This window comes from Megascapheus bottae, unplaced genomic scaffold, assembly GCF_031878675.1.
Source record: "Megascapheus bottae isolate mThoBot1 unplaced genomic scaffold, mThoBot2.hap1 HAP1_SCAFFOLD_110, whole genome shotgun sequence".
Lineage (NCBI taxonomy): Eukaryota > Metazoa > Chordata > Mammalia > Rodentia > Geomyidae > Megascapheus > Megascapheus bottae.
In genome coordinates, this window is record NW_028327762.1 from 438,823 (window position 1) to 446,537 (window position 7,715).

General features: G+C 39.9%; 1 pseudogene; it reads right to left on the bottom strand.

Annotated features, from left to right (window-relative positions):
- Positions 1-1,162: 1,162 nt before the first annotated feature.
- Positions 1,163-2,429, bottom strand: LOC150039240 (26S proteasome regulatory subunit 4 pseudogene; annotated as a pseudogene).
- Positions 2,430-7,715: the final 5,286 nt, after the last annotated feature.

The window sequence follows — 7,715 nt, forward strand, 5'->3', positions numbered from 1 at the left end:
GTTCAGAAAGAGAAGAGTTCATCAATACATACGTTTAAATCTGTGTACATATGTTACATTGCTCTGCACCACCCCCATGGCCTCCACGTTCTGCTCTAGTGCTCTAACAGTCAGCTATACCCCTCATCCCAGAGGACAATGGGTAACATATGGACATACTTGGTGGTCACAACCAAATGGATGCAGGTGCTAATCACATCTAGGACTGCTACTAAACACCCTACAATAAATATCAATCTAGGAAGAATGATAGGATGTTTTTGTCCTCTCTTCCCTACCCAAGTAATAACTATCTTCTCAAAATATCAGTAATGCTAAGATTGAGAAATTACTGTCTGGACAAACAGTAACGAGTTCATTCAGATTTATAGACTATTTTAGTTTTCATCTTCCCCACAAATGGACTTTGATTGTTTGTACATTGGTGTTATTCCTTTTAGTAACAGAGGCTCCCTACAGCTAGTACATGCATATCAGGCAGGGAACAGGTTGCAATACTTCCCAACCATACTGGCTGGTGTTTCTCCTCCATTCAGAAACACAAAAGTGTGGTCATGTCCAACAAGATTCATTTGGCAGAACTGCTTCAACCATGGTTCACAGATCCCAGAGTTTCCAATTCAGTGGTCTAGGGTGGAGGCTGATGTGTTCTTTCTTTCATCTTTTCTTTCTCTCTTTCCTTCTTTCTTTCTTTCCTTCTTTCTTTCTTTCCTTCTTTCCTTGTTTCTTTCTTTCTTTCTTTCTTTCTTTCTTTCTTCTTTCTCTCTCTCTCTCTTTCTCTCTCTCTCTTTCTCTCTCTCTCTTTCTTTCTTTCTTTCTTTCTTCTTTTCTTCCTTCCTTTCTTCCTTTCTGTCCATCCGTCCTTCCTTCCTTCTTCCTTCCTTCCGTCCTTCCTTCCTTCCTTCTTTCCTTCCTCCTTTCTTTCTTCCTTTCTTTCTTTCTATCTTTCTTTCTGTAAAACGCACTTTATTGGGAAGCAGAGTGCTGCACAGCATAGACAACAGAGATTGCCAGATGTGAGACCTGCAAGCCACATTTCCTAAGACAAAGGGGAATTTTTAGTAAAATCATCTGACCCATGGTTTCCACTGGGCAGGCACTAATGGCTTCCCAGGGGAGAGCCAGGAAAACTCCCATCACTTTCCTAAGGCAGTTGTGGTTCCTAGAGATAGAGCCCCTCAGGTGTGCCTTCTTGTTTTGAATAAACAAGGTTTCCTTTAGATTTTTTGAAGTCTACATTTGTTACTTTCATTCTGCGTTCCCTCAAGGCCATCAGCCCAGCTTCCGTAGAGATTGCCTTATTGTTGGCCCCAGAGAGATCATCTTTGCCCTGATCAAGTCATCTAGAGTCACGTTGTCTGCCAGGACAGTCATGCTTTTATGAATGTGGAAGGTGAGCTTATTTTTTTTTCTCATCTGGCAGGGGGAACTCAATCTTTCTGTCAATGAAGCCTGGTCTGATCAGTGCTGGATCCAAAGTTTCTATCTGGTTTGGGGCCATGATCACTTTCACATCCCCCCTTGAATCAAAACGATTCAAGTGGCTTAACAGCACCAACATGGTTCTCTGAACTTCTCTCTCACCTCCAGAGTCCAAATCTTACATTCTGGTGCCGATGACATCAATTTAATCAATAAACACAATGGATGGTTCGTGTTCTTCTGCAACTCGAAACAATTCCCATACAAGTAGGGGCCCGTTGCCTAGGTGCTTTTGAATAAGTTGTGAGCCCACCACTCTCAAGAAAGTGGCCAATGTTTCATTTCCTACTGCTTTAGCCAACAGTTTTACCTGTGCCAGGTGGCCTATAGAGAATGATGGGTGTTTTATACCAATCTCTTCATAATATTCAGGATGAGTGAGCGGCAATTCCTCAGATTCCTTAATATACTGGATTTGGTTGTCTAAGCCACCCATATCTGCATATGTCTCCTGGGGAGCCTCTCCACCTTCATCACTGTGACCAGGGGGACCGTGTCATCCATTAGCATCCCTATCACCGCATACACTTTGTGGTTGAGCAGGACTGAGCAGCCTGGTTCCAGCAGGTTCTTGTCCAGGATGGAAAGGATGATGACACAGTGCTCAGAGCCCACAGATGTGGACACATCAGGGTCCCCCCCCCAGGTCATCCACCTTCCATCTTTCCTCCTATTGCTTTGCTTCAAATAGCTTCATTTGTTCCTGATTTCTAAGAAATTCTTCTTCCATGAGAAGATAATCTTTAATTATCTCTAACTTCAGTTATTTCAAGCGACACTGAGTGTAAGGTGACACCAGTGGCAGTTTGCTGGCAGCATCTGGTCACTTCGTTTTCTTCTTCTATTTCTCCACTCTAGTTGGTACAGGTACTTCATATTTCCTTTTCTTGTCCTTATCATCCTTCATGCTACCTCTGGCCATGACCACGACTCTGACTCTGATCCATCTTGATTCAGCTGCTGTAGCTGCTACCTCAAGTGTTGTCTTGCTACCAAGGTCTCAAGTGGTGTTGAGGTTGCCCATTGAAGGACCATATGGATTGAGGTTATTTTCCAGATCCAAACCCTAGCGAAAGCAATATTTACTTAGAAATCACACTGGACATCTCAGAAACTTTGGTAAGAAAGAATCTATTTCTTTGATTTCTAATGAATATAACTAAAAGCCTCCTAACATTAGCCCTCCAATGTACATTGGTATTTTTCTATCTCATTTAGGGAAAGGGAGATAGAGACAGAGGCAGACACAGACACAGATACAGACAGCCACACCCATACACATATTACTTAGTAATCCCTTACTGCTTTAACTTTGCCTTAACATTCTTCATTTTACCAAACTGCCATTGCAAAAATCCATTATCTGGGTTGCCATATACGTGATTTCCTGGTTTCCATCGGCTATTTTTTAGAGAAGTATAACTAGAGCCACTGAAACTTCATACATGTTCAAGTCAATACACTTGCAATATTAGGAAAAGCAGGTTAGTAGATCATCAAGGGGAGAATTTCAAAATGATTTTCCAGTTCCTATATCCAATGGAAGTACTTTAGTGAAGATACCTGTAACTGGCCTTAAATGCTGTCTTTATTTAGTTCCCAAGGGTATGAAAATGTATCATTTTCCCATCATTTTTCTTCCATTTTTGTGTTACAGTCCCTTGAAATCAGGTTCTTACACTTGCTAAGTAGGCCTCTAACACTCAATCCATGTCATCATCCCTAATATTTTATTTTCAAAAAAAGTATCAGGTTCAGAACTTAAACAGAAATCAGTTCAATATACACAATTTAAGACAAGAATAAGTAGAAATTAAGGAACAAATGAAAGAAAAGTGTGACAGTTAAGTCATGGGTTTCCTACCTTTGGATATCTTTAAAAAATGTAGCATTAAAGAATATGTATGTGATGTCCATAAATAAAATAATGATAGTGATGGCAGCATCTGTAATATTGAGGAAATCTGAAAAATAATGCTTTTTCCTCTAAGAGAATGTTTAAAAAAATGGTTATCTGCTTTAAGAGGATAGAGGAAAATCTTTAGAGCAAAAAGTACTTGACTCAACTTCATTAAAATTGTTATTGGAATAGATTCTATGAAATGGATGGACTGGATTTGGGAAAGAGAAAACATAATACTGGTGGAAGGTATTCAAGTAGTAAATTTGTATTATTACATACTTGCACACCTGATGACAATCAAAGCTTAATGGATAAGCCATCTACCCCAGCCATTGGACAAGAGGCATGCACTGCCTTCTCCAATGGAGTTGGAAGAAGACAAGTGCAAGTGTACAGTTCTGTTGAGCAACAATTTCAGTACATCATACTATCCCCAGATCAATATGTGAGTATCATATGAGATGGGTAGGAACTGCGCTTCTGACCTCATAATCTGTCCTTGCACCCACAATGGAATCCCAAGGGGCTGCTGTGTCCTTAAAAGGACAAAGACAGACATCCATCTATCAGACTCCTTTCCACCACTGACTCCTGCAGAGGTGAGCACTAGTCCTCCAGGAAAAGCATCTTCACACTCTGAGGCAGTCTGTCAGGATCAGACTAACCTGGCAGTGAATAACTCTGCTTAGCTCAAGAGAAGAAGGAGAACAAGTCCTCAGGAAAGAACATACACTGCCTTCTGAAATGACTTGGAGAAAGGGAGGCTAGGAAACCCAGTGCCTGACTCGCCAGCAGCCCATCCCCAAGGCTTGCCTCACCCATCCTACTTTTCAGAAAACCAGCAAGCAGGAAAGGGAAGCAATCTATTTCTTTCTTGCTACATCTCACTAATGAGATAAGCAATCTCCACATCACCTGCAGATGCTTTCATTAAAACTTTTCCTTTCAATGAACTCAGGACTATTTAGAGTGCAGTATCTAGTATTTCACATACTATCAAACATTACTTGAAATTCCAGTCAGAATCAAAGTATTGATCTATAGACCTCAAGTATATACTTCTCCTTCTATTTTTTAACAGTCATGGGGCTTGAACTCTGGGACTGGGTACTGTCCCTGAGCTATTTAGCTCAAAGATACCATGCAACACTTGAGCCAGAGAAATACTTCTGGTTTTCTAGTAGTTAACTGGAGATAGGAATCTCACAGACTTTAGCACCTGGGGTGGCTTGGAACTGTGATTCACAGATCTCAGTTTCCTGAGTAGCTAGGATTACAGGCATTAGACACTGGGCCCAGATTCTTCTTCTTTTTTTTTTCTCAAGTCCTGGTGCTTCAACTCAGGGCCTGAACACTGTCCTTGGACTTTCTCAAGGTTAGAGCTTTACTACTTGTGCCACAGCACCACATCTGGCTTTTTTTATATGTGGAACCGAGGAATTGAACTTGGGTCTTTCTGCATGCTTGGCAGGCATTCCACCATTAAGACAGACTCCTGGCACTCATACTTCTCCTTCTTAACATACACATTGACATATTAATTACCTGATCCCTTTTGGTAAATCCCTTTAAGCTTTATCTGTTCAAAGACTTTTCTCAACTACTCCATGAGAGTGTCTCAAGCAATATAAAACTAATTAAAGCTACTCAATGAAAATCTGGGTTTGGGCCTTGGCTTCAAGAATGCTTTTCAAGAGGCACACATTTGTTTGGATTGATCTTCTAATTAATTTAGTATCCTGAAAAAAATTTGGCTGGGAGTTTGTCCTCGTAGAATGTTTGCTATCATGCACCAAGACTCTGGTGCAATTCCTTGGCACCACATATATAGAAAAACACTGGGAGTGGTGCTGTGGCTCAAGTGGTAGTTCTTTGGCCTTGAGAAATGTCCAAGGACAGCGCTCAGGCCCTGAGTTCAAGCACCAGGACTGACAAATAAATGTTATTTTATGTAAATCAAGGAGATAAATGGGAGTTTCAAGCACACAGTTAAGGGAAATAGTGAGCCTGAGCTACTTGGTGGAGGAGCCAGTCTCAGTAGGGTTCTTTAGATTTAGGCTTCAGAGAGAATAAAACTTACCCTGTCACAAATACTTGTAGAACAACATCCAAAAGGAAAAATATAGCAATCACAAGGGAAATTGTTCTGTACTCTAATGGAATATGTAGTTTGCTGGTCGTAACTATAATATCTGTTACCATTAGACCAAGATCGACAGAAATCAGTAGTATTGCCAAAATCCTAAAATAAAGACAATGAGAGTTTGGCACCACATTTCAACAATTCCTAAAACTATATGTCAGATGCTAAAAAGACATTATTTAAGATTATCGTGGCCAGTGGTATGAAGAATTAGTGCATTCCTATCTAAAAACATTGTTCAGTTTTTTATCCAATAGAAGCACTGAATAGTGAACAACATTCCCTCCTAAACAGTATACTGGAGGGTATGTAGAAACCACACAATAACTGCAAGCTAGAACAAAAATGGAAATGAAATGACTAGTCTGTCAGTATAAACTCTTTAAATATTGATAAATTCTGAAGATGAATCTATCAGTTTCTTTTAGCACATTAAAAGTCATCAATCTGAATCTTTGTCAGACTGTAATAGTTAAAGCTCAGTGAAGGCATAACTGACCTAAGCGCTTGAAGGACTACCTGCCTGTGTGCGGTGGTTCATAGCTATGATATTAGCTACTCATGAGACTGAGGAGGATACCAGGTCAAGGCCAGCCCCAGCAAAGAAATTCCACAAACCCACTTCAAAAAGACAAGCTAGGTGTGATGATGTGAGCCTCTTGTCCCAGCCAGGTCAATAAGGCAACTTCAGTCTTCCTACTGAAGTCCAGGTCAGTCAGAGCAAAAAGCCAAACCTTATCTCAGAAATAAGAAAGTAGGAAGAGCTAGAAGTCTAGTTCAGTCAGTAAAATGCCTGTCCAGGAAGCATGAGGCCCTAAAACAACTAATGCCCACTTGGATCCTAAGATTTTTATTGAGGATTTTAACATGGATATGATTATTTATTTGGGGGTACTCCTTGTGCAGCTATGGACACATGAAAAAGAATTCAATTCCATACATATTTATGGAATTGAACTCTAAGTGCTTTGAAGCCTTTCTGTCACATATTTTAAACGAACTACCCATTGGTTGATTGTATCGTTTATGTCCTTATGACGATGAATTGAGAAGATTTCAAAGTCTTTAAAACTGAAACTCAAATGAAAATACTATTAATTTTTATGTACTCTAAGGCACAGTATAAAATTATTCTCATATGTAGAGTGGAAGCCTAAGGAACGTGTTTCCAGAATGGAGGAATCACATAAATAAGGGAGTTATTAGAATACAACCTATACTTCCAAAAGTTTAACACTTCGTTGTTATTCTTTCCTTTATTTTTGCTTTCCTTCTTTCCTCACTCCATACTTTTCCCTCTTTCCTACTTTCCTTCCTTCCTTGCTTCCCTCCTTCCTTCCTTGCACTCCCTCTCCCTCTCCCACACCCTCCCCCTCGCAATCTCCCTCTCCCTCTCCCTCACACCCCTACTCTCATTCTTCCAGTATTTCTGTCTTTCCTTCTTCCTTTTCCATTCCTGAGGCTTGTACTCTAGGTGCTGTCCCTGAGCTGTTTTGCTCAAGACTAGCAAACTCACTTGAGCCAAAATGCCACTTCTGGCTTTTTCTGGGTCATTTATTTGAGATAAGAATCTCAAGAACTTTCCTGTCCAAGCTGGCTTCCAGTGGTAATCCTCAGCTTTCAGCAAGGATTAGAGATGTGAGCCACCAGCACCCAACTTATATTTACTTACTTTCATGAGTAGAAAAACACATAGCCATATGTCATTACATAGACTTGCTTAAATGCCATTTTTTTCTGAGTTATAAGACCAGCTTAAGACAATTTTCCAAGATCAATTGGATTATAGTATGAAGGCACACACGGGTTATTTTTCAACATCTTAACAGTAGAAACTCTTGTTGCTCAGTTTGGACTTTCTTAGATTCTTTTCACTTCAAATATTGATGTTATGTTTTATATACATACTTCATTGCTTGCATTTCTACAGTCTTACCCACCTGAATGATAGAGACAGTAGAATTTTATTTGCAATTTTCTGCATGTGGTTGCTGTAAAATGTGAATAAAAATAAAATCAGTCACATTTTGTCTCTCTTCATATGGCTTTTTTACCTTTTTAGGAAAAGAGTAATCTGTTGGTCTTAGGAACCGAAACTTTGGTGCAACTCCAAACAAAAGTACATGCATTGTACAAGATTAACCAAAACCAAAGTCCTGTATAATATCAATTTAAAGGGATATTCTA